This window comes from Hibiscus syriacus, unplaced genomic scaffold, assembly GCF_006381635.1.
Source record: "Hibiscus syriacus cultivar Baekdansim isolate YM2019G1 unplaced genomic scaffold, ASM638163v2 tig00110895_pilon, whole genome shotgun sequence".
In the NCBI taxonomy this organism is placed as follows: domain Eukaryota; kingdom Viridiplantae; phylum Streptophyta; class Magnoliopsida; order Malvales; family Malvaceae; genus Hibiscus; species Hibiscus syriacus.
Genome location: NW_024062903.1, coordinates 6,400,409 through 6,424,801, shown reverse-complemented (window position 1 = coordinate 6,424,801; position 24,393 = coordinate 6,400,409). Strand labels below are relative to the sequence as shown.

At 34.6% G+C, this 24,393-nt stretch overlaps 1 long non-coding RNA gene and 1 pseudogene across 1 annotated transcript; both read right to left on the bottom strand.

Moving 5' to 3' along the window:
• Positions 1–19,102: 19,102 nt before the first annotated feature.
• On the bottom strand, positions 19,103–21,780 carry LOC120145885 (annotated as a pseudogene).
• Positions 21,781–23,000: 1,220 nt separating this feature from the next.
• LOC120146012 lies at positions 23,001–24,113 on the bottom strand. Its single transcript, XR_005518171.1, has 2 exons — positions 23,263–24,113; positions 23,001–23,184 (listed from the first exon to the last, which is right to left on the bottom strand). It is a non-coding gene; the product is annotated as an uncharacterized LOC120146012 (long non-coding RNA).
• Between the last annotated feature and the right edge of the window lie 280 nt (positions 24,114–24,393).

The window sequence follows — 24,393 nt, the reverse complement described above, 5'->3', positions numbered from 1 at the left end:
TTATTTTCTAACTCATATCATATAGAAATCTATCAAGTTTAGATCATAGTTCCACTTAAACATATCAACTTTCTATATAGGTTATTTGACACATTTGTATACTCATTTATGTTAATATCTCTTAACTTATATTCTATTCTCATCTTTTCATTTAACCACTTAGATTTAATTCCTATAATTTATACATTGTTATCATATAACTATTTATATTCTTATCACACCAAATAACAAATAACATCTATGAATCTATTCATGTATTCATGCATACATAATAGTCATATCAAAACTACTAACATTCATATATTTATGCAATCAAATAATTGAATTAGACTCATCGTGAGTCTTATTTCCATACACATCATTTACAACTAGTATGAACTTACCTAGATCTTTTGTCTTTCCCTCGATCGATCTTACTTTCCAATTGTTCCGGAACTCGTTTAGGCTGTGTATATACATAAATATAATTTTCAAGACAATTATCAGAAGCCTAAACCTTATAAGTTGATATTAATAACTTAAGCTAATTTAATGAACCAAACTTCAATTTTTTCTTTAAGAGTGTACCGATGCACTATGAGTGTATCGGTACACAAATTAGGTTCGAAATTTCCATGCATTAATGTCTACCAGTGTGTATCGATACACGGTATCGATGCACTATGTAACAGTTCTTTAAAATTTGGTCTTAGTGCATTGGTACCTATTCATAATGTACCGATGCACCTACCCAGAATAGGCTCTTTTCACTGAAATTCATCAATACTTCACCCAAATTTTCATGTATAAAACCCTTATTATGCTTTCAAACTCATCTATAACCACTATAACTAATTTCTATCATTCCAACACTTTATAATCTCCCATAGTTCATCCAAATTCTTAAAACTAAGAATTTTATCACATTTTCCATGTTATCCAAACTTAATTCTAACTCTTATAACTTCTTATTCTCATAGATGACAAGTCAAATTCAACCTCCAAATTCACTTAAACCCTTTTATTCAAATTTTCACTTATCCACTTCTTTCCTTTAATCTTCCATAACTTACAACTCTTTACGTTTCTAGGTCCCTTATAATCCCCACCATCTATCCTTAGGCTTTATTAACCAAAACCTCTCTTGACGCTTAAGAATTAACCATGAAAAGCCAAAATCACCTTAGCTTATATGCTTCATGTTGGAGAAGAAGAAAATGAAGAAGATAAGTCTGGAAACTTTTTGTTTCCTCAAATGAATTCCACGTGGGTTATAAAATACCTACAACCAATATTTAATTATTTCCCCTAAAAAGACCCATTTGCCCCTTTACTCCTTCATTCTTTGTTAATCCATCCTTCATAAAATATTTCAATTAAGTCCTTCAACTTTTTAATTTATCTAATTTGATCACTGCATTATAAAATCTCTCAATTTGGTACTAACCCAGTATTGAGGATGTTACAAATCTCCCCTCCTTTAAGAAAATTCATCCTTGAATTTTCACTACCCCAATAGATAAAGATACTTTCTACACATTTCCTATTCATATATTAACTCTTCAATTCACTGCTTCATCACTCAATCCTTCATATACAACCACTCTTTAAAAAAATCCATATAATATCACTTATTATATAACTCATACCATAACTCCAATCCTTAATACTTAATATTACCATCAATTGATTTCTTTCATTATTCTCTAACTACTTTGCACATAACCCAAATTTTTACTCATTCCCAAATCCTCGTTCGAATCATAATACACATATTCCCTTGTTATCATCTTAAACTTTTCTGTCAATCTATAACTTTTATCAATATACAAATCCTTTAACTCTAACACTCTTACTATTACATTACTTTGCTATTCAACCCAGTTCTCTTAATCTAGAGTCTAAACCTTTATCAAACTCTTCATGTATATTTTCTTTCTCGTCAAAATACTCATTCTCCAATTACTTAACTTAACAAACCTTTATCTTACTCATACCTAATACAATTACTTGATTTAAAATTTAAACATTCCATCTACCTTTTTCTTATAAATTTATCAATGATATATAAATTCTTAAACTATTCCAAAACAATGTCCCCATCACTTGCGCTTTCAATATTTTCCTGATAACATCCATACTCTATTCTCTATTTGTCAGTACAGCAAAGGAACTACTCTACCTTAGAACGATAGAGATTCCCTTAGCATTATCATTCCCAATCCATCTGACATGATTAGCTTTACCTTTTTACTCCACAATCAATATTTACATGATAGCAATTTAACCCATCCATTTCCTAAATCCGAATGGAACATCCTTGACATATATTGTTTACCCAAGCACTATACCTATTAGAGTTGTCACCATCACTTCATTACTATTAATATATGAATATTTAAACCCCATATCAATCAACACCATAACATCTTTATAATACCATAGAAAAATACCTACGATTATTTATGGATCATCCTCAATTTCTGTGGTCTTGAGATTATACACTCGAGTAGTGGAGCATACTTCCTGTTGAGTAGAGGATTCTGGTTGATTTCTGTCTCTTCCTCTACCTCTTCTTCTTTGAGACATCAAAGAAGGTCGCTCCGACTGTACATGCTCTATTGTCCCCAATGATAATCTCTCATAAAATGTCATGTTTCCCACATCGGAAACATGCTCCAGATTCAACTCTACATGCCCCACCATGGTATCTTCCACAAATCTGGCAATATCTTTGTTGTGCTCTTCTATCACCCGACTTTACTGATTGAGTCTGCCTAACTCTCATCTGATTTGATCCTCTAGCGGAGGATGCCATCGATTCAGACCTTACTTGAGATTGAAATTCAAAATCTCTGCCTCTCTTGGGTGGTGCATAACTTGATGAAGTCCCAATTCTTTTAGACAATTGGACTCTTTGCTCCCCAAATTGTTCATTCTGAGCTTTCTCTAGAGCTTTAGCATGGTTTATCACCTCTTAAAACGAGGACAAGTTTAACACAATTAACATTTCCTTCAACCTCAGCGTAAGCCCTCCACAAACCATTCACATGCATCTTCTTTATTGGAATCAACTCAGTCGCAAAACGACTTAACTTGTTGAACTCACACTCGTATTCATACAAAGTGTGGTTCATTTGCTTCAAATTTAGAAATTCTTGCTTTATTTACCGAATAAACTGATCTACAATGTACTTGTGTTTAAATTCTTCCAAGAACAGAGACCAAGTCAATTGCTCGCTTGACATCCTCATGGTGACATTCGTCCACCATATCCTCGCTTGTCCTCTTAACAAAGACATCGCTCCATCCAACTTCTCCACGTCAAATTAGTTGAGACTACCCATCATTATTTTCAAATCGTTTAACCAGAGATCTTCCGCAACTGGACCTTCCTTGGCTTTTCCCTTAAATTCAAGAGCACCTAATCCTCTTAACTTTTTCGCTACATTTATTCTTTGAGCTGATGGAGCATGAGGTTGAAGACGCGTCAGAATAGCGTCCAACATCCTGAAGACATATCATGATCTTGCACAGGCACTCCCTGAGATCCATGTCCTTCACCTTGCCTGGCCAGGGCAGGTGAGTTACTGTTTTCAGCAGGCATATCATCTCCCGCTTCATTTCGGGAGCTACTATGTCTGGATATCTAAAAAGAATAAACACATCATTCTATTAGGAAAACAACATACTCATTACTATACCATATCAGAAGTTCTCACTATTTGTTGGCATGTATTCAATTAAATACACTCTAGATTCTGGTTTATGCCTAGAATTGGCTAAACCATAGCTTGATACCATTAAATGTAACACCCCCAACCCGTATCCGACCCGGATATGAATCTGATGTGTTACATTGACTTTTCAAACATATATATTTATAAAAACTATAGGAAATTTTAAACTTTTATTAACATAAACTTGTAATTACATAATGAAGTTAGAACCATTATAAAATTGGTCAGAGCAAGCGTACTTCACGACTCTATTTACATGCCAACATATCTATTACATACCAAATATCTATTACATACCAAAACATGATGTGTAAAGTACTTTGATCTGATCTTCACACGGAGATATGATGCTCTACTGCTCCTAAGGCTGGTCTTCTTGTTCTCTGGTACCTATGTAAATTACTTACACGCTAAGTCATAGACTTAGTGAGGCATAAACATATAATAAAGAATTTCTATAAGTATAAACATGTAATATACTATCTAAATGCAATTATGCATGTCATATCATAATTTTTTATATCATGAATGAAACAATGAAAATAATAATACTGTATTAAGATACAATTATATGCATACTCTTTATGTCCTTTATAAGCCCATGTACATATTGAGAACTCAAGGTATACGAGTACTATGAGGTTGTGCACACATATGTTGTCACCACAGCTCGTATAGAATCCACTAAGTGGCATATGAATTATGTGTCCCGAAGGACCTATCTATATGTTCCGAAGAACATAGGTAACTGTCCATATGTCCCGAAGGACATAGGTAAACTGTCAATATATCTCGAAAGACATAGGTAACCCTCGACTCTTGGAATGCCAACTATACCTCTAACTCTCCTTTCACATAACATGGGCATTCTCTTTCATATCATTTTCCATATTCATATAAGTATATAGGACATTTCCTTATGAATCACATTCACATGTCACATGACTTGTATCTTGTTTTTATGTCTTCTCATAGGCATAACTTCACATGTTCACATAGTCATATCACTCAATCACATATACATGTACTCATATATTTCATTATACAAATTCCTATAATTTATTACACAATCATTTTTATTTTCATATAATCTATGCATCAATGCCATATAGTTTTTATCCTATTTTCACATGATCACTATATCATATTTCTTATACACTAATTTCTTATTTTCAATTAGTTTATTTTCACATAGCTTATAACATAGATATATATTCTCATAAATTATCATTACTCAATTTCTAAAATATTCACATATGATTTCCTGGACCTTTATTTTCTAACTCATATCATATAGAAATCTATCAAGTTTAGATCATAGTTCCACTTAAACATATCAACTTTCCTATATAGGTTATTTGACACATTTGTATACTCATTTATATCAATATTTCTTAACTTATATTTTATTCTCATCTTTTCATTTAACTACTTAGATTTAATGCATATAATTTATACATTGTTATCATATAACTATTTATATTCTTATCACACCAAATAACAAATAACATCTATGAATCTATTCATGTATTCATTTAGTCATATCAAACACCTACTAACATTCATATATTTATGCAATCAAATATTGGATTTAGACTCATCGCGAGTCTTATTTCCATAAGCATCATTTACAACTAGTATGCACTCACCTAGATCTCTTTGTCTTTCCCTCGATCGATCTTACTTTCAATTGTTCCGGAACTCGTTTAGGCTCTATATCTACATAAATATAATTTTCAAGAAAATTATCAGAAGCCTAAATCTCATAACTTGATATTAATAACTTAAGCTAATTTAATGAACCGAACTTCAATTTTTTCCTTTAGGAGTGTACCGATGCAATATGGGTGTATCGGTACACAAATTAGGTTTGAAATTTCCATGATACACGGGTATCGATGCACCCCTGAATGGATTGATGCACTATGTAATGGTTCTTCAAAATTTGGTCTTAGTGTATCGGTACCTATTCATAGTGTATCGATGCTCCTATCCAGAATAAACTATTTTCACCCGAAATTCATCAATACTTCACCCAAATTTTCATGTATAAAACCCTTATTATACTTTCAAACTCATCTATAACCACTATAACTAATTTCTAGCATTCCAACACTTTATAATCTCCCATAGTTCATCCAAATTCTTAAAACTAAGAATTTTACCACATTTTCCATGTTATCCAAACTTAATTATAACTCTTATAACTTTTTATTCTCATAGATGACAAGTCAAATTCAACCTCCAAATTCACTTAAACCCTCTTATTCAAATTTTCACTTATCCACTTATTTCCTTTAATCTTACATAACTTATAAATCTTTGTATTTCTAGGTCCTTATCATCCCCTCCATCTATCCTTAGGCTTTATTAACCAAAACCTCTCTTGACTCTTAAGAATTAACTATGAAAAAACAAACTCACTTAGCTTATGTGCTTCACGTTGAAGAAGAAGAAAATGAAGAAGATAAGTCTGTAAAATTTTTGTTTCCTCAAATGAATTCCACGTGGGTTATAAATACCACAACCAATATTTAATTATTTCCATGCTAAAAAGACCCATTTGTCCCATTACTCCTTCATTCTTTGTTAATCCATCCTTCATTAAACATTTCAATTAAGTCCTTCAACGTTTTAATTTATCTAATTTGATAATTGCATTATAAAATCTCTCAATTTGGTCACTAACCCGGTATTGAGGATGTTACAGATGGACTCTGCAAAATATATAAAATCGACACAACGAAACTTTCAAGAAGTACACATAGAGGTGGCGTGATGTAGCCACTCAAGTGCATCCCCATTACTTGAGAATGAAGCCACCATTATCTTTGTGAACACCTTAAAGGCTCCGTATCACGGAATCTGTTGGGGAATGTTCAGGAAAATTGATTGAAAATGCCATCAAGAGTGGAAAGATCGAGGGTGAAGAAGGATCAAATAAGCCATATTACAAGAAGAAAGAGAATGAGGTAAATCATACGAGCACTTACCATAAAAACACCGCGGCTAGTGTTACGATCACCCAGCCTAGGAGAGAGAAAATGAATATTCATGAGAATAGAGGGCCAAGGAAAGAGGCTACGAGGATGAACCTTTCACTTGTGAGAGTGCCATATTCTGAAATATATACCTCATTGGTAAAAGTAGATATGGTACGTCCCTATAAATTAACTCTACTCCAGCGCCTTACCCTCATTGGTATAATACCAATGCCCACTACGAGTATCATGTAGGGATTTCTGACCATGACATCGAAGACTGCCTGGCATTCAAAAAGATTGTGCAAAATCGTATCAACAAAGGAAACCTAGAGTTCAAAACACCATCTGCAAACACTCATCCCCTGCCCAATCATGGGGGCAAGGAGTAAATATGATTGGCAAAAAGGAAAATAGGAGGATGAAGAAAGATGTGTCAGAGATCAATTATCCTCTTGGCTGGGAGCTCAAAACAAATATGTAAAGTAGGGAAGATCAAGAGTAATTCTGAGCTGAAGCTTATTGGGCGTAAAGCTTATTGTGTTTATTACCAAGAGGATAATCATGACATTAAGGGTTGCTATGAATTCCGAGAAATACTTCAGGAAATGATGAACAATGGTGAAGTATAATTCGTTAATAAGGAAGAGAGCAAAAGAAAGATGGATGTTTGCATGGCAGATAGCTCTAATAGGATGCAAGGAACGAGAAAACTTGTGATCATCACAGTTAAGCCTAGGAACAAGAGCTAATTATCAATGACTCCTATATTCATTATTACAACTTCGTCTTCTTTCCATTCAGAAACACATGACAGGTTCCTTGGAGTTATGCTGCAAGCGTGTCTATACCAGAAGGGTTGAGATCCTCTGAGAGAATAGATGAGAAAAAAATCAATAATAGAATAAGTGAGTGAGGTAGGCCACTTCACGAGGAGTGGAAGATGTTACTCACCCGAGACGTCCACAGAGGCAGACAAGGCAAAAGACAAATCCAAAGCAGCAGTAGTGTAAAAAATCTTCAATGAAGAACATCCACCAGTAATTAATGAGCCAGTGACTGAAGCTCAGGCTCATGAATTCTTGAGGTTCCTAAAGCATAGTGAATACAACGTAGTAGAGAAGATTCACAAGCAGCATGCCAAAATCACAATATTAGATTTGTTAATCAATTCATAGGTACATCGAAATGCCTTGCTGAAAGTGCTAAACCAGACATTTGTCCTTGAGGATATATCGACAGATAAACTAGACCGAATTGTAGGACATATAGTTATAGATAACTACATCACATTCACTGATGATGAGATCATGGAAGTTGGGATGAGATCCATCAAAGCTTTAAATATCACTATCCACTGCCATAATCATGTCCTGCCAGGTGTTCTAATAGACAATAGGTTCGCACTAAACGTGATGCCTTTGGCTACACTACAAAGGATGCCCGTGGACAGCTCGCATATGATAGCTTACCACAATGTTGTCAGGGCATTCGATGGAACCCAAAAAGTTGTGATAGGAAAAATAGAGATACCCTTTTGTTTGGACCTACCATCTACAACATTAACTTTGTTGTGATGGACATCCACCCAACCTACAACTGCTTATTAGGAAAATCCTGGATCCATGCTACTGGAGCAGTTCATTCGTCTTTATATTAGAAGTTAAAAATTATGATTGATGGGAAGTTAGTCAGTAAAGGGGTAAAAGAAGAAACCATTGCTTCAGTAACATCCGATGCCCCATACATCGACATAAATGAGGATGTCTTGGAATGCTTATTCAGGGCCTTAGAGTTCATCAATGCATCATAAGTTTCCAAAGAAAGCAAAATTCCATGCCCCATGCTATCTAATTATACTAAGATAGTAGTGAGACAAACTTTAGGGAGAGGGAAAAAGATCGAAAAAAGACTGGGTAGGAATCTACAAGGAATGGTACGACCCATAACCATTGAGTGGAAGAGGGACCGTTTCAGGCTCGGATTCAAGCCCACATTCTAACAACGTGGCCAGAAGATGAGAAAGAAGGCTAAAGTAAGAAAAGCCAGAATGAAAGGTGAGAATATCTCGGGTGAACGTATGTCTTTCCCTCCTATAGAGAGTTCTTTTACATTTGGAGGAGTATATAACATGGAGCAGCAACTGACCAATGCTATCAAGACTGAGGAGTTGACGAAAGAACAAAATGTGATAGGAGAAGCTTTGAAAGGATTGTCTGTCAACATGATTACCAAGGCAGTCAACCTGGAAAGTTTTTAGCTGAAATTTATCCTTGCTTCCCTGGTGCAGAACTCGACAACTGGATGGCTGAGGACCTCCCTGTAGTTTTTAGGGATAATTTAAATTAATGCTCAAATATTACTTTTGTTAGTGTTTAAAAGTATCAAAAGAAACTTTTTCTAGAAATCAATATTACCAAAGTTGATTAATGGAAGATACTTTTCTTATTTCTCAAATGGAAATCATTTTCATTCTTCGTATTTTTGCATCGAGTTCTTTGTACCATATTATTTATCCTTTACATTCATATTCCAATACATCCGAGTCAAATTTTATACAGATGTCACAATAATACTAGCATGAATGTTCCTGAAGTCAGTCATAAGATAGATTTTGAGCGACCTTTGTGTCTGGAAGAAGTCAATGAGTGCGAAGATGAGGAAGATTATAATGTTCTTAACGAGTTATTAAAGATAATGGAAAAGGAAGAGAAATAGATTCTACCCCATAAGGAACAAACAGAGCTTGTGAATTTGGGAACAACAGAAATAAAAAGAGATAAAAATTGGCAATACTCTATCTACGGGAATAAGGCAAGAATTGATAAATTTGCTCCAAGAGTTCATATACTTATTTTAATGGTTTTACCAAGATATGCATGGGTTAAACACTGATATAGTAGTCCATAAGTTGCCAATTAGACCAGAATGCAAGCCAGTTCAACAGAAACTCAGAAGAATAAGGCTAGAGATGCTATTAAAGATCAAAGAGGAAGTGACGAAACATGTTGGCACTAGTTTCCTTCAAGAGGTAAAATATCCTGAATGGGTAGCCAATATAGTTCCGATACCTAAGAAAGATGGGAAGGTTTGCATGGGCGTGGATTATCAAGACCTTAATAGGGTTAGCCCAAAAAGACAATTTTCCCCTGCCCATATAGATACTATGGTGGAAAACACTACGGGGCATTCATGGTTTTCCTTCATGGATGGCTTTTGGGATATAATCAAATCAAAATGAATCCTAAAGACATGAAGAAAACAATATTTATAACCATATGGGGTACTTTTTGCTACAAAGTGATGCTGTTTGGGTTGAAAAATGATGGGGCAACCTATCAAAGGACCATGATGACTCTCTTCCATGATATGATGCATAAGGAAATTGAAGTATATGTGGATGACATGATTGCCAAATCCCGAACTAAAGAAGAACATATACATAACCTAAGAAAACTCTTCCAAAGGATGAGAAAGTACCAATTAAAGCTCAATCCAGCCAAATGCACATTCGAGGTAAAATCAGGGAAATTACTTGGCTTTGTGGTGAGTCAGAAAGAAATCGAGATCGATCCAGACAAAGTCAAGGCAATTCAAGATCTTCCAATACCTCACATAAAGAAATAGGTTCAAGGGTTCCTTGGATGACTGAACTATATATCCCGGTTCATTTCTCAACTGATTGACAAATTTGATCTAGTGTTCAGATTGCTCAGGAAGAATAACCTTGAAGTTTGGAATGGCGAGTTCTAAGAGACTTTGGAGATTATCAATAAATACTTGTCTAACGCTCCAATCCTAGTAGCACCAGTGTCTGGCAGGCCGTTAATTCTCTACTTAACAATTTTCAAGAATTCAATGGGGTGCGTATTAGGTCAACATGAAGAATTAGGGAAAAAAGAGAGTCATTTATTATTTGAGAAAAAAATTCACCGATTGTGAGACTCAGTACCCACCAATTCAAAAGTTGTGTTGTGCTTTAGTTTGGGCAACCGAAGGCTCAGGCAATACATGTTATACCACACCACGTGATTAATATCAAGGATGGATCCATTAAAATTCCTGATGGAATCTCCTGAACTGTCTGGTAGACTGGCCAGGTGGAAAATGTTGTTATCTGAATTTGATATTGTCTATGTGAGCCAAAAATCAATAAAAGGAGTGTCATAGTTGATTTTCTTGCGAGTCGTGCCTCGGAAGATTACAAGGCTCTAAATTTCAATTTCCCATACGAGGATTTGATGTGCATCTCCACTGAAGAAGAAAATGACATGGATGACAAATCCTAGAATTTATACTTTGATGAAACCTCTAACGATTTGGAGAAAGGAATTGGGGCAGCGTTGATTTCCTTCGAAGAAATTTATTATCCATTCACTAGTAGATTGGAATTCTTTTACACCAACAACATCGCAGAATACGAAGCATGTATTATGGGGTTAAAAGCAGTCATTGAAAGAAATGTCAAAACACTTAAGATATATGGAGATTCCTCCTTAGTAGTGTATCAACAAAGGGGAGAATGAGAGACAAAGGACCCAAATTGAATATAGAAATTTGGTCCTCAAACTATTGAAAGAATTTGAGGATGTTACATTCAGATATCTTCCCCGAGATGACAATCAAATGGCCAATGCTCTGGCTACATTGACTGCGATATTTAAGGCTAATAGGAAAACATACATGATGCCAATAAAAATATAAGCGTATGAAACCCTGACACATTGCTATCTCCTAGAAGAAGAAGTGAAGACACAGACTGATCAACTTCCACATGATGCCATTCCAACTGTCTATGTCATTCCAAAAAAAGTGGGGGTCCCACACATTTCTCACCAAAATAAATCTCTCTTGCACCTAACTCACCACTCCCTCATTCCTCCATTTTGATTCCCCCCAGTTTGATTAAATATAGGGTTAACTTTAGTTACCAAAATTTTAAAAATATAAGATTTTATTTTTATTTAATTAAGATATAGTCAAAATTTGTTCAATTAAGTGGCCATCCATGGTACTATGATATCTTATAGTATATGAGATACCAAACATATCCTCCAAGTGCATCTGAAATTGACAATAAAACATTCAAAAGAATGGTAGCTGGATATTTCTTCAATGAAGAAATCTTATATAGAAAGGGTAGTGATCAAGTCTTGTTAAGGTATGTGATTGCCAAAGAAGAAAATAATATTATGGAATAGGTGCATGGTGGAACGTGTGGAACACATACAAATGATTTATTTATGGCTAGGAAAATCATGAGATATGGGTACTATTGGGCCACGATGCATACAGATTGTATCGATTATGTAAGAAGATGCCATAAATGCCAGATATACGTGGATAAAATTCAAGCACCACCTTCTCCTCTACATGTTATGATCTCACCTTGGTCATTTTTTTATGTAGGGTGCCATTAGGGAAATCACACCAAAGGCTTCAAATGAGACTCGCTTTATCTTAGTGGCGATTGATTATTTCACTAAATGGGTAGAGGCTGCTCCATATTCCAATATCACAAGATCAACAGTTTACAAATTCATACAGAGATAGATAATTTGTCGATATGGGTTGCAAGAGAGGATCATCACAGATAATGTTACTAATTTGAATAACAAAATGATGTATGAACTCTATGCAGTTTAGATAAACATGACAATATTATAACCTACTGCCAAAAAATGAATAGGGCAGTGGAGGCAGCAAACAAAAACATCAAAAGGATCGTTGCGAACATTAATGAAACCTACAGATATTGGCACGAGAAATTACCCTTTGCCCTATATGGATATAGGACCAGTGTGCGAACATCGACAGGGACAACCCCTTTCTCTTTGGTCTATGGAATAGAGGCAGACATACCCATTGAGGTTGAAATTCCATCACTTCGAGTTTTGAAATAAGTAGAGTTATATAAAGAAGAATGAGTTCAATCTCAGGTTGATCAACTAAATCTTATTAAAGAAAAGAGATTGAAAGATATATGTCATGGATAGATGTAGCAAAAAAGGATGATACGAGCCCATGATAAGAAAGTTCGCCCAAGAGAATTTCGAGAGGGTGATATAGTGCTTAAAAATATCTTTCTTATTCATAATGATTTCCATGAGAAATAGATGCCTAATTGGGAAAGGCTATACGTTATCAAAAATGCTTTTTCCAGAAGAGCGTTGATTTTGGCAGAGATGGACGAAAAAGTGCTGAGGAACCCAATAAATTCATACTATGTCAAGAAATATTATGCTTAAAGAAAAAAATGAAAAAGAAAAAAGGAAAACAAAATAAAAATGAAAATAAAAAAGAGGATTCAAGATGAAAATCCGTAAAGGACGCTTGAAACCAAAGGAAGGATTTAAGTTGAAAATCTGAAAAGACGGCTCAAATGCATTTTGATATTGGGGCATCTGGCAAGTAAACCCTCTCGAAAGTCTGGTAGTTCATGAGAGACTTCACATCTGCAGAAAACTTCATGACATTGAAATCTCACAGACAGAGGATCACCTCGAGGTGTCAAATTAACTAATTCAGGAACATCTGTGATAGAATTCATTCGAATATATGCCTTTTGTTTCCAGAGTCCCTACGCTGACTTTGTATAAAAAACCCCCTATATTTATCAATAAATTTCATGATTATCACTTCAAGCTTTAGATCATTCATTTATTCATGTCACAATCTGACTAACATAACCCGATTTCAAACGAGTAATTTCTCGGTATTACTTTGAATCAACCTATAAAGTACAGGGAATCCAAGGCAAGTCACCATGACATTTTCACACTCATCGAAGCGATTGGTTGACAAAAGGTGACATGAGGAAGGTCAATAACCCAAATGACAAAATGAATCATGAAATGACAAAAACACAGTTCGTTCCAAGGCATATCTCCGACCCCTCTTGAGAAGAAGCACACATAAAATGCTAAGAGATATATTTTTATTTTAGAAATAAGAAAGCCAGGATCACAGATCGAGAAAGGACCTAACAAAAATAAGTACTCAGCAAAGATAGAAAAACAAAGATCTACAAGACCTTAGAATTTGAAACACTAAAATCACATCATGCATATTTAGGCATTTGCAAAAAAAAAATAGGAGCATACACATTCATTTTTATCAAGTTTAAACATCTAACAAAAATTCAAAGTGTCAAAAAAGATTTTATTTCACGACTTCATGAGGAAGAATATGGTTTCAGCAAAGAATTAGTCCATATCAATCACCATTGAAAGAAATGGATCTCAACAACAAAAATTGAGGACCATCAGGTCATTACCTTCGGGTAATTTAAATACAAATCATTGACATATAATAATCTTTTACAGGTTTAAAAATTTTCAAAGAAAGGATAAACCAATCAACATTTCTAATGGAAGGGTTCATAATGAGAAGAACTTGTTCAACCTTTGTTCGATTCCATCACAGAAGGAGGTGGATCAACATTTCCAATGGACAGTTCATAATGAGAAGAACTCATTCGATGAGGGATAAGAAGTTCATAATGAGAAGAACTCATCCAATGGGGAGAAGAAGTTCATAATGAGAAGAACTTATTAAATCTTAGCTCGTTTCCATCACATAAGGAGTTGGAATAGCACCAATACTTGGCTCATCCATAACACATGGAGTTGGATCAGCATCATCGCTTTATTCAATTCTATCACATAATGAGGTGGATTAACATTTCTAGTAGAGTGTTCATAATGAGAATAACTCATCCGATGAGGGTGAAGAAGTTCATAATGAGAATAAATTGTTCAACCTTAGCTCATTTTCATCACATAAGAAGCTGGAACAACACCAAACTTGGATCATCCATCGCATAAGGAGTTGGATCAGAATTATCATTTTGCTCATCCATCACAGAAGGAGTTGGATCAAAATCATCTCTGTTCAACCATAGCAGAAGGAGTGGGGCCAACATTTCTGTGAGAATAAGTTTGCAATGAGAAGAACTTGTTCAATCAAGTCTTATCCATCACAGAAGGAGGTGGATTAACATCCCCGGTGAAGAGCTTGCAGCTTGACAAGTAATGATCACGATGAAAAATGGTGCATGTTGTCTTTGCTCTATTCCAATTCCACTGCAATGAGCAAAGAGGTGCAACTGTAGTCACCATTTTTCGTCTATTGCCTTATATTATTATTATTATATTATTATCATTACAAAATACCCAAACCAAACCCAAACTCAAAATGCCCAAACCCGGGCTCGAACCAAACCCAAATTTGGGCACAAACCAAAGTTCTAACCTAAACATCTAACATAACCCTAACCCCTCTTCTCAGTTGCCATCATCGCTGAAAAAGATGACCTCCACAGCCGCTGATCAAGCTCGCTCCACGTCCAGCCTCGCCGATCATCGCCACCGTCAAGCCTAGCCGAACAAATCTATCAGAAATTTCAACAAACCTTGGAAAATCTGGGGCATTAAAAATGCAAATCATCATGCACAGTATTGACATATGAGCAAATAGGATTAGGTTATTTTTTATTTGAAAAAGATATGTAATCTCGGGTATAAAAACTCAACAAAAAAGTTGTAAAAAGATCATTTCCCTTCATTTTTTGAAGCAATAGAAAAGCAAAAAAAATTAAGGTTAAAAACCTTTTTTAGTTTTGAAATAAAAAATATATATGCATATAAAAACAAAAGAACAAAAGGAAGTCGGAGAGTTACCTAGAGGGGAGTTGAACCGGAGGGTTGGTTCATCTTCGCGGTGGTCGGAGATAGGGGAACTGAAACGTTGAGGGGGCTTTTGGGGCATTTAGGAGTAGTATTTGCTAATTTTGACCCCAGATTAGGGTTTAGGAGAGTGAAACAAAGAATATACATTTTTTCAAATCGTAGGAACTCTGGTCACCGTGTGGTGGCATGAACGGCGGTTGAGACGGAAGCTGAGAGTCGACAGGGGGTCGGTCGAGTAGAGGAAAAGCAAAAGTATAGAGAAAATGAGAGCTTTTTTCTGTTTTAAGTTACAAAATGAAAAAAAGGAAAAAGTATATTTTATAGTATAAACTTAGAGGTTATTTCGTCTTAAGTCCCCCTAAGATTCCCGTGTTTTTGTACTTTAGTCACCTGCGAGGACCAAAAATATTATTTTCCCTTTTTTATATAGCACTCATTCATTATTTTCCCCTTTTTTATGTTATGTATTGATTGATATAATTACGTTATATCCCCGTGTTTTTAGCGTGTTTTTATGGTCACCTGTAGCGGTTATTTAATTTTATTTTAATTTTGTTGGATTGATTTTATAATTTTCTCATTTTTATTTAATAGTGTATTTTAGGCTTGTAAAAAGTGAATAATTCTTCTTTAGTCCCTCCAATTTCAGCATATTTTTATATTTTGGTCACTAACCTATTTTTATTTTGTTTTGATTCAGTTACTCAATTTTTAATTTATTTTAATTTGGTCCTTTTATTACATGTTCAAATTTTTAATCATATTAATTTAATGTAAATTCAATTTAGTCCCTTTATATGTAATTTATTAGATTTCAATTAAAATACATTTATTTGTATTTTTTCTTTCATTTAATTTATATAATTGTTTGTTTGATATTTAAAATATATGCCTCCTTTATATTTATTTAATTTAATTAGTCTTTTTTGGAATTTGTCCTTATATTAGATCTTTAAACTTAAAATTTGATTTAGTAATTAGGGTTTTACCTTAGTTTTAATTAAGGAGCAATCATATTCGAGTTTTCGCATAAAATGCTCGACTACTCGAGTCGATTGTTTGAATCCCCAAATCGTTAATCATTGACTAATTTTAAAAACTTATTTAGTTCAATCCCTTAATATTTAATAGTTAATTAACACAATTATTAGAGCTTTGATTTATTGGTTAGTCCTTAAACTTTAGGTATTATAGATTTAGACCTTCTACTTTAGACTTTACACTTAGGTCCCTAGACTTTAGTTTCCTTGCATTTCAGTTCTTAAACTATTAAGTAGAAGTTTAAATTAACATAATCAATTTGGATAATTAGAGCCTCCACTTTATGTTAGATTTCAATCTAGTCCCTTTAATTTACGGAGTAATCTGAGTAAGCCCTCGCCTAAATGCTCAAGGGACATCTCGATTATTCGATTTAATAACAAGTTAAAAGCAAATAGGATAATATTAGAACCTACATTTTTAGGTCTAGTCCTCTAGATTCTTTAATTACATAATTTGACAACTTTTAGGCTAGAAATCCTTTAACAAACTCACCTAGTAAACTTAGGATTATAAATCGATTGACTGATTGATTGCATATATTTTCAAACACAAGACAATGTTCACTTATTAGGTAGTCAATAGTATATCTCCCGCAAGTATGCTCATGTGTGACTACTGGTGATTCCCGAAATAGGTTAACATCCTTTTCAAGACCGCATCATTATTTTTAAAATATAAGGGCAATGTTCGGTTATTTGGCGCAATAGCTTATCTCCAGCATTCATGCTAGGGGACGAATGCTATTGGCTTTAATAAACGAATACCCTTTTCAACTTTGTATTTGTAATGACTTTCAAATTAGATAAAGTTCGAACTCAAAAAATTTTATTCTTAATATAGGGTAATCAACGATGTACCAATTTATGGGCGCTGTAGGGGTGTTAATCCTTCTCCACATGTAATTGACTCTCGAACCTATTTTTTGGTTTTTATAGACCCTAAACCTAATATTTTGATAAAATAAAATGTTTTATTAAAATCACCCGATTTTTATGATATCCCGATCACACATTAAAATGATTGGTGACAACTCACATTTCAAAACCTTTTCAAACAAGAAAAACTCAAAAGTCATACCAGGTTTTTCCCTGCCTGGGCTAAAAACGGTATCGACAATAAATAAATAAAACAAAATTTTAAAGAAAACATGAAAATTAAGCAAACAAAAGGACAAATAGAAAAATGGATTAAAATAAATTGATATAAAGTTGCAGATTTAATTCAAAAGAAATTAAAATGGTATTCATCTTCTTCTGCAAAATCTTTTTTGCCAAAATTTTCTAGTTGTTTGCCCTTTTGATTTGCAACTTTCCTTTTGAACTTATTTTTCAATTTATAGCACTCACACTTAATTTAAATTTTTGTAAAAAAAATATTAGTTTTATCTTTAATTTTTATTTTGATTTGCTATTGTTTATTCTTGCAAAAAAATTATCCTTCTTTCCTTTCGTGATTACTGTTAGTCATTCCATGAGTAACGAGATTCAATGTTTGAAAGAATCTAATTACAAGATGCATCATCTTCGTATACTTCACTAACAATAAGATTTCACAACTATACATGATACCTCTGAAGGACAAATAAAAATAGGGCAAAGAACATAACAAAATTAACTCTAAATCTTCTTGGTCGCCAGGCTCGTTCCTAAACATGGGCAAAAAGAATCTTCTTGTCTAGGCCTAAAATTGTAAATTCACATATAATTAAAAGATGATAAATTATCAATTTAGTCACTCATCTATTATTTTATTTTGTTTTGGTCATCCAATTATTATTTTTTTAAATCGTACTTAACATTACATTTTTTTCCATTAAAATAATTAACGAAGAAGTTGATGTAACACTTTTAAATTAATTTTTACTTTCCACTTAATTATTCCTTTGTTATTTTTTGACAAGATGATGAAGGTTACAACCTAACATGTTCCCTTTTAAAAGGGGATCGTACTTGTTTTGTGAGAGTAGTTGGGTATTTAATAAATTTTTTGATGTTTTCTATTTAAAATTTAATGTATTTATTAAATAATTTATTAAACGTAATATAAAAACAATTTACAAGTAAATTTATTCAGTTTTATTTGTTCTTACAATTCAATTTTTTATACTTGTTATTAGAGGCCTAATTTCTATTTTCGTCCCTGCCCACTAAAATCTCATAAACGGGCTGTTGGTCGCATTTCACTTCTACATCTAAATATTGTTTCTCTTTATGTGTTTAAGATGATGGCATCTTTTCGATGCCTTTCAATAATTTATTTAAATCCATCAAAGCAAGAATATATTGAACCTTCACCTATCATAACGAGAACTTGATGTTGTGATTCAACAACAAAATTAATCAGATCAAACTTGAAACGTTTTACTACCGGTCTGTAATATTAAAAGCACAATTTATATAACATCACAAAGAAACAACACTAAAATTTTATTGAAAAACTCTTTTCAGAAAAGTTCAAGGGGGGAAAATTTACGTAGGTTGAAAAAAAGTGTATATATATAGAATACCCTATTTATATTTTACATTTGCAATCTCTAATACATGTATCGGAAATCAATTTGAAAAAAAGTTAAGGATTGTGAAATGTTGAAAGTCGCTAGAAAATAACACATCCAATTATACTTTTATGTATTCCTATGTCCCCCCCCCCCTTTAATTTAACAGTCCCAAATCACTAAAAATTTCTTCCACCACCTATGCTAACATTCTTCTTTAATGGCCGAACTACCTTGAAGCGATGCATGGCTTCAACCTTGTTCACAACCCATTTCGGCTGAGCTTTCCGAACGCAAAAATATAACATTACCATTCCTAATGTCATCCCGCATCCGTACTCCATTAACAATGCTTTCCACCATAATCCTTCACCAGATTTTGATCCATTTTCGTCCTCCAACTTTAATGCTGGAACAGTTGGATCCTTCCATCTGAACACTCGACTCTGCAACAATGGATTCCCCAAGTAAGATTCTTCCTCGAACGTAGCTAATTGCCCAAAATCTGGAATTTTTCCGGCAATCTGAGGGTTGAATGAAATGTTGAACTTGCTTAGCTCATTCAAGCTGTTGAGGTTGCCTGGAAATGTGCCTGAAAACTCATTGTGTGACAAATCAAGATTCTGTAAGCACTTCAGGTTCCCAATTTCCGTTGGAATTTCACCTGAAAATTTGTTCCGGGAGATATTTAAGACCACAAGCGGCAAACTTCCAATCTCTGAAGGAAGTTTCCCATTGAAATGATTGTAACCCAAATGCAACACACTCAAATGCTGCATTTTGCCAACACCTGAAGGGACCTCCCCTGAGAATAGATTCCCACTGAGTTGAAGATATCCCGAGACTCGATATTTTCGAACCGGTGAACCTTTGACACAAACTTGGAAAAAACCATGTCCTTGAAGCAACTGATCCCATATGTTCTTGCAGATCTTCCTGGTAAAAATTGTGTATATAAAACCAAAAGGGGAGTAATCTATTGTTAGCAACCTCTTGGTCACCAAGCAGTCACTAGGACTAGTAACCATTGGGTTACTTTGGCGGTTCGATTCGAATGTTGGAGTGGGATTTCTTCCAATATTTGTTAACTCATGGGGGAATCTTCCGGAAAGTTGATTGTTGGCAAGGTTTAACCACAATAAGCTTCTGCAGTTTCCAAGCTCTCCAGGAATTTCACCAGTGAGTGAGTTGTTCGCAAGCATTAGCCACAAGAGAGATCTTAAGTTTCCAATGGAAGGCGGGATCGATCCGACAAGCCGATTGAAAGAAAGATCAAGAGCTTGTAGTTGGGACAAGTCTCCACTGTGGTGGTATGGCACCAGTAAATTGGTTGTAGGCTAAGACTAAGAACTTCAAACCTACCATTTGAGAGATTTCAGGAGGTAATGGTCCAGAAAAATTGTTGTAGCTTAGGTCTAGTCGAGATATATTTGTTAGCTTGTGAATCCCGGAAGAACTTAATCCATCTGTATATGAATTCCCTTGAAGAACAAGATATTTCAACTGTTTGAATCTACCAAAAACCTTTTGCATTTGTCCACCAAAATTGTTCAAGCTCAAATCCAGAACGGCCAAGTTGCTAAGATTCAAAAGAGATTCCGGAATGACTTTGGAAAAATAGTTGTCTCCCAACAGTAAGCCTTCAAGGGTGGAAATTGATCCAAGCTCTGATGGAATTGACCCTGTAAATTTGTTTCCCCACAGGTTCAAAATAACCAAATTCTGACAATTCGAAATCTCCCTAGGGAGCTCACCCCGGAACTTGTTTACTGATAAATCCAAGCCTTTCAGAGTACAATTCTCTGAAAAACTTGAAGCAGGAACTGGTCCGGTGACAAAGTTTCCAGAAACTGAAAACTCCACTAGCCTTGAAAAACCTGTCCAAATATTACCAGTAAACTTGTTGGAGCTCAAGTCTAGATAATGCAGATTCAAGCACCCATCAAAGAACTTGTCGATTCTACCGGAAAAATCGTTCATCGAAAGGTTTGCAACAACTAATCTGTTGCAAATTGCAGGGAAACAAAAGTTAATCTCCCCGTGAAACCGATTAGTGGACAAATCAAGCTTCTGTAAATTGGTCAACTCAGTCAACTTCAGCTCAGCCCCAAGAATATTATGTGATAAGTTGAGGTATACAAGGTTGTGGCATCTGTTTATATCATCTGGAATCGCTCCCTTGAGTGTGTTTCTTGAGAGATCAAGATGTTGAAGCTGAGTCAAAGCTGAGAAGTTGTTGAACATTTCCCCAGAAATCTTACTGTCAGAGAGGTCTACACCAGTAACTCTCTCCATGTCAGGAGAGCAGAAGATTCCATGCCACTCGCACGGATTTGAGCTCCTCAGATTCCATTCCGAGTACCTTCCTCGATTCACTCGGTTTTGTTTTTCCAGAAATGATTTCAAGTTGAGCAGGATTCCTTTGTCCGTGTTCAGAGAATTTCCTGAGACAGTAATAACAGCTGCAAATCCGAAGAACAAGTTCAATATAAGCAATCCATATCCTATTTCATAAAAGAAGGCTCTAAGTAACTACAAGAACCCAACATTCAAGAATTCAACAGCTGATGGAACAAAATTTAAGTAATTATTTTAAACCTGTGATTAGGAGTAAGACCCTAAGAATAACTGTGGAACACCATGAGTTGGCCTTGTCTTCTAACATGGTCTTGTTTTTCTTATTCCTGTCTGAAAATTTAAGCTTGTAGGAACGAGTTCTTTAAAGAGAAAACAATCAACAGAACATAAAAACCCAGATTAAAACATGTATAGATTCTTCTCCATTTGTCTTTTTTTTCTTCCTGAAAAATGTTTGTGGGAAATAAGAAGGAAAATTACTAAGAATTGTGAGCTTAGAAGAGTCAATTGGTCGTAATTAGTACGTAGTTTTGATATAAGCCAGCTTGATTGACCCGGTTATATGCTATTGACTTGACTTTGACAAAACAAAATTCTAATGGTCTAGGCACAGAGCCCAGTAAACGTGTTTTCTCAGTAATTCAGATCTCAACGTCTTTATTACTACTGGTAATAAATAAATTAAATTATGTTGGCTTCATAAATTAATTATAATGAGAAAGTTGATTTGACATGCATGACTTCCCCCCCCCCTATGTCCTCACTTCTTTAGCCGGCATTTTTGGTAATATATTTTCCATGCCGACATTATCTTAGAAAAATTTTGCAGAACAGAACAACTATATTTCGTTACGAGGAGAGTTATTCAAACAACACACAATGACTGAATTGCTAAAAGATATTAAAACTAAAATACCAAACTTCATGTGTTGTGGACACAGTGAAGTGCAAGTTAGTTTGAATCTGAATTTCTGGTTCAATTACTGATTTTGGGCTCCATTCTACTCGGCCTATCCTTACGTCACATGAAACTAATCAAACATGGAGCAACTGTTGTGATTCCATTTTTTCTTTAAATATCATTTTGAACAGGTCTTGGCACCTACATATTCTTGTGTTCCTGTTTAAAATTTATAAGTGAAAAATTTAATCAAAACAATATAAACGTAGAAATAAATTACATATAAAAGATAAGATTTAATGTGGTCATGTCTTGTCTATCTCCACGGTAGATGCTCATTTTGTTCGGAGATTTCATTCGAGTTCTCGTTGTTTATATATTATTAATTAGTTTGAATTGTTGGTTTGAGGTATTTAATTATATTTGGGTATTTAGCTGTATATATGTGCGTGTAGGGTGTATATTATATAGGTTCATATATGATATTATTACTAATTATATAATTACTAATTATTAGTATTAATGTTGATTATCTATATTAGTTATTTTCATTAGTTAGATATATCATTGGCCATATATTTTTATTAATAAAGATTAATTATTAGTTATTAATATTAATTATGTGAGTTTTTATATATTATTATTTATTATTATTTATATAATTATATAGTTCATCGCTTTATAGGACTGCCTACATATACGTGTGTGTATATATTGTTATTTTAAATATATATATCGGTTTTTATATTATTATATGTATGTATGTACGACTATAGTCTAATATATATATATATATATATGTAAACTAAAAAATTAAAAATAAATAGTTAACATTTTATTAATCTTGTTTGGATGCCTAAGGTTACAAACTTAAACGAAGCCCAAAAATTGACTAGGAAAAATAACCCAACTGAATTAAACCTCACTCGTGCAAGTCCAAGGTGGTTAGGGTTCTCTTCTTTTGTCCAGCGCCGCCAGAAGCCTGGAGCCATCAGATCTGTCAACCAATTTGACGGTACAGATCAAGACCAAAATAGGGTTTTTATAACCCTAAAAAAGAAATATGTGTAATCACCTATCTATGGTTGGATATGTTGATATCCAATGGCCCATATGCAACAAAACTTAGGGTTTTACCCTAAAGGAGACCAGCTGCCGCCAAAGAACACCAATCGTTAGATCCAGTGTGTGAAATTCACATGCGTAGCCCCAGTCGCCTCCTGAGCTTTCACGCGCGCACGTCTTAACCGCTCCCTACTGTACCCGAGCATCTGACGGTCGTATGCTCCCCTCTGCCACATTCCCTCGACAGTGGCAGAGGCTCCCCCGACGCATGCAAACAAAATGAGATAGGAAATATCAGCAAAACAGAAAAACAAAAGGAAAACAAAAACAACAAAGAGTGGGGGAGAAATATAGGAGGAAAACAATAATAAAAGGGGAAATTATTTCCCTTCAAATAAATGGAACAAAACGTGACAGCCAAAAAAAGCAAGAGGCCATTTTTTTGCACCGGACACAGAACCGAAAAGACAAAAAAACAGAGAGATTTCTTCCCTTTTTATGAGTGAACTGGATATCCAAAAAAACAAAAAGAAAAAATGTTAAGAGGAAAGAAACTTACCTTCCCCGTCAGAAAAGGAGCCTCGCCATCCTCGAGATCTAAAACGACATCAAGCCGCCAAAGGTAAAGGTTTTTTGGGGCTTGTTCAGGGGGTTGTGTGTTCGTTTTTAGTGAGGATTTCGGGTATTTCTGGGTCGTGGGTTTGTTTGGTCGTGGTTTGGTGGCCTGTTTAACCGCTCATCGGGACTGTTCGGTGTCGGTGGTCATGGTGGTTGCCTTGACCGGATGAGAGGAAAAGTAGAAAGGAAAAAGAGAAAGGGGTTTGGAGAGAGTGCCGCCGAAGGGGGATGGGGCTTGGTTATTCAAATGACATTAGGCTTAAGTTTGTTTGTTTTTATGTTAAATTTAGGGGGTTAGTTAAACCCCTAAACGGCGTCGTTCCATTCATTGGCTAGGAGTGGGTCACCCGTCTGCGTATGGGTTATTTACATACGTGCTCCTCTCATCTTTGTTTCAATACATTTTGGTCCTCAAATCAAAGTGTTTGAAGTTTCTTATTTTATCATCAAATCTTGTGCGACATTCATTTTAATCCCTAGGCTTAGTTATTTTAAATTTTCACTTGTTTGTACATCAGACATG